A 4,298-nucleotide genomic window follows, 5' to 3' on the forward strand; every position below is an offset into this window, starting at 1 on the left:
GATGCAAATCAGAGCGAAGTCGGCGCGGCGGCCGGGCGCGATCTGGAGAACCAGTGGTGTTCTCTTTCGAAATCTCCTAGCGCCGGCCCCTCCACTTCTCTCCTCCTCATCTCCTGGCGTGCACGTATCTTATCTTTCTCCCTCCTCTGCCGCTGCAATTCCATGTGTGTGTTCGTTGCTAATCAGTGTGTGTTCTATGAATCCAATCCTTCAGTCTGTAGTGGGTGCTTTGGGGTTTCTGTGGGGAAAAGGAGAGGATTTGTGATGCGTAGATCGTCGGGTCGCACCACTACGCTCGCGACGGCTTCACGGAGCAGCTGCCGGAGATCGCCGAGGCCACCAGGGGCAAGGAAACCCTCGTCTTGCAGTGCGCCTTCGGCCAGGTGAGGTCATCCTTCTTCAAAATTCATCTCATGTATGTACCTTCTTGATTCCTCCAATATAACTTGCTAAGCCAAGTAAGGTAGTAGTATACTAGAAGAAAATTACTTATTGTAGAAGCCCATAGGTAACAGAAAGCCACGAGTGGTCAGGATCAACAGATGACCTGTGGAGCTTCATATTCAGTTATTTGTTAGCTACTTGCTTGCTTCAAATGTCTACATACTATAGGAATTAAGGTTCTGTTGTCTCTATTTCATAGATTTTATTGTATATACATACAGATAACTTCAGCATGAGAGCAAGAGGTTGGAGCAGATGCAACAACACATTCAGTTGCTGCACTGTATAGATGCATGTTTTTGTAGATGATTGTTCACCTTTTAATCAATTTCCTTATAGTTGTAGTTCAGACTTCAGAGTTCAGACACAACTTTCCATGTTGTCAACCAGAAAAAAACAATTATTGGAACCATTAGATTTATTAGTAGATGTATCATTATATTTCTACAGGGGATAAACTAAAGCAAAGAAACCAATCCTTTTTAATTCATGTAAAGTTCATGTCTGTAATGAGGTGGCACTCTTAAAAGGTGAAAATTATGCAATATTATCCCTTTTCTTTTGTCAGTTCTAAATTTTTTTTGTGGTTCATACTCTGCCAATGAATCTCATATTCTGATACTCGGCTATCAAACCCATTAAGCTACTTGGAAGGAGCGCTTGTTCGGCTATGTGATTATCTCTGAGTGGAGTATGATTAGTGTTTGATTTTTGCACAGATTTATTTCGTTTGATCTTATATCAATTTAGATAGGCTATACATCGGGACCTTTTGTTCTGACCAGAGTTGATGATTTATCTCAGGATACAGTTGATGATGTAGTTGGAGATGGATGGTTCTTACTAAGATACATCTGTATATGTATGTGGTTTTGCTTCGGTTGAAGATATATGTGTGCCTTAAAGACATATCAGAAGTCAAATTTCTAGGTACGTAGTCAGTGATTACTCCCTCTTATATTTCTTTACGGAGGGCTTATATTTCTTTAAGGAGGGAGTATGTATTAATGATTGTTGGCAACTCCTATCTTACTGATGACTCCTCTTGTAGGTAAAATCTGATCAAGACTACTAGACGATCCAAGTGGAAAACTATTTCACTTTCAGCTTGTATATGATGTCTGACCACGGAAGGTTAGATGGTAATATTGAATTCAAAAAGATGGATGCCAACTATTTAAAACACGCCTCTCACAAAAAAGTATAAATGGATTGGTAACTTGAGTCATGGGATTGGTGAGATTAGTTCGCAATCTCTTGAATTGGGTGAATTTCATCACAAGAAAGAAGAAGGAAATTGGTAATAGTAAATTGGATGTTGTACGATTTCTTACCTGGCATCCTTTTGTTCTGGTTTGTGACTTTTGGAGCTGTTGAATGGCCTTTGTTGTAAGTGAATGTCTTGATTAGTAAACTTAGGTGTATTGCTTAGGTAGGGTGAACATTATGTACTTGTTTCCTTCCACTGCTTGTTTTTCCCTTCTTTTTCTCACAGTGGTTTGCTGGTGCTCCTCACTAGCTTGCAGGCATTGACTCCGTCGCTGCCTATTCGGCGGATTGAGGCACCCATTCATCACATGCGAGCTTTGAGATTATTTGGTAATCATTGTTCTTCTGTTTCCTATTCCTTTGGTGTCATTTCAGAGGTGCACTAGAACATGCAAGCATTTCAAAGGATTAGAAATGTTTGTCTAGAGTAGAGTGCCCCCTTTTATCTTGGTATATGTACAGTGCTCGATGCGTTAGTGTGGCCTAAAATGTTTGAATCTTCAAATGTTTTGGAAAATTATTTTTATATTCAGATGACTCAATGCTAAAATGGTTGACTCGATGTCTTAGTTGTAGTACTGATTAGAGTTTACATGAGAAAATACTTACGCTTGGGAATCTACCTCATGCTGTCATGCACCTTCCTAATGTCTCTCCTCTTCACGTTGGTACTGCTGTGTATGTATACGTTTTACTGTCAATCTCCCTCGTCTTTTACACTTTTTAATGCATAATAATGAATTTCGGCATACGAGCTCGTTATTGGCCACACAAAGACTAAGGCCCAATTCTTTTGCCAGAATCTGGGGATTCTCCCAGAATCCGACCCCTACCCAGCTTCTCCCAGAATCTTTGAGCCCCATTTGTTTTACAATCCTATCTAGTTAGGGTCTAATTAGACAGGATTGTAAAACAAATGAGGCTCAAAGATTCTGGGAGAAGCTGGGTAGGGGTCAGATTCTGGGAGAATCTTCGGATTGTGGCGAAAGAACTGGGCCTAAAAGCTATGTCGAGTATGTAGATGCATCGACCATAGTATCTGGTTCCACTGACAACTCGTTCAAGCTTTGGGACTTGTCTATGAATCAAGCAAGAGTAATTGACAATCCAATTCAGACTTCTACAGGGCATATAAATACAAAGGTTAGATATCCTCCATCAATTTTTGTTCTAGCTGTACTTGCACATACTTGTTCTCTTCTCAGGGTATTGTTCCAGAAATGATTATAATCAAGTACTCCATACAACTATTATCAACTCTTAATTTGATTTCTGTGCCCTTGAATCATGGCATGTTTACCTTTTGTCATGCATATTCAGTTACAGTTGTAGTATCAACTCTTGCACTGCCGATACATTAGTGGGGTTAGGCGGGAACTTTATTACTCCCTCCATTGAAAGTTTCAACATGCCCAATGTTAGGTCTTTGCTTCAAACATTGTTGGTTAATCGAGCCGAGACTTTGGCACCATGAACGGCGGCTTCCTTCTGATGTTTGATTTGGTTCTAGATTGCAGATTATTGACAGATATTTCTGTGTACTGTCTGCCCAGACACTTCCGAAAGTAGAAGAGAAATGGCGAAGAACTCCCTCGAGAGATGTACGCATTATTATGAATGATGGGCAGCTAATCGGTTAGTAAGCTATTCATTGTGAAAAAAGTAGCATGTACAGATTATTGCTGGGATTCAGAGTGACAATTTGTACTTTTTGAAGTGGACAATTATTCTGTTATAGACAAAGGTTCAGCTCATGTACTTAACACAATCTCGCATCACAGGCGGAGTTTGGTGTTCTTTGCGACAGTGGCATTGCTGGTGGCTGTAGAGAAAGCTCTCTTATATACATGTGCACTGTCCGTTATGCATTTCTGTAATGTTGTCTTATTTTCCCCAGCAGAAAGATGCATTTGTGTATGTGCATTGCCCGTAACGCATTTCTGTTGCCATATCATTTGGGTTGTTTGTCTTCTCACTAAACTAAGCCTACTGTCATACAATCACGTTAACAAATATGGCAGCTTGATTAGCACGCACAATCTTGCCTCAAGAGGCGCCACCAGGTGGCGCCCCAGCCACTAGTTGTTGTTATACTACTACGCTGCGCGTTCGCTCGCTCGCTCGCTCTTTATCTCTCTCTCTTCCCACCACCACCACTGAGGCATCATCAGTAGCTCTCTCTGTGAAAGAATATGCGGTCTCTCTCTCTCCGTTGAGGTACGGGTGACAGGGTATGCAAGCAAGCTGCAAGTGGGGCGTCTGGTCATGTCAAGAGGAGCCAGAGGTGAGAAGCCCGTTGGCTTGGCCGTTGCAGATGGCAAAAGCCTCTGCCCGTCTAGGGAGTCTTGTCGAGAGGTAGCCGGTGGCTTGGCAGGCGAGCACGCCCTCTCTAATCCGGCTGTGCGAAAGGAGATGGGTGCTTGCAGGTTCCAGCTTTGTTTGTTCGACCCCAACGGTTTACAGCCTTGACCAGTTCCAGGCGCATTGATGCATGAAATTTGAATCGATCACTGCATGCACGTATTGATACAAGGGAGACCAGACGAAATTCAACTTGGCGAATTGAATTCAAACTGTTTCGTGAG

At 42.0% G+C, this 4,298-nt stretch overlaps 1 long non-coding RNA gene across 1 annotated transcript; it reads left to right on the forward strand.

Annotated features, from left to right (window-relative positions):
* Positions 1–311: 311 nt before the first annotated feature.
* Positions 312–3,607, forward strand: LOC119286850. The gene is made up of 6 exons (XR_005140668.1): positions 312–383; positions 1,249–1,374; positions 1,496–2,043; positions 2,735–2,856; positions 3,224–3,348; positions 3,495–3,607. It is a non-coding gene; the product is annotated as an uncharacterized LOC119286850 (long non-coding RNA).
* Positions 3,608–4,298: the final 691 nt, after the last annotated feature.

This window comes from Triticum dicoccoides, chromosome 4A, assembly GCF_002162155.2.
Source record: "Triticum dicoccoides isolate Atlit2015 ecotype Zavitan chromosome 4A, WEW_v2.0, whole genome shotgun sequence".
Lineage (NCBI taxonomy): Eukaryota > Viridiplantae > Streptophyta > Magnoliopsida > Poales > Poaceae > Triticum > Triticum dicoccoides.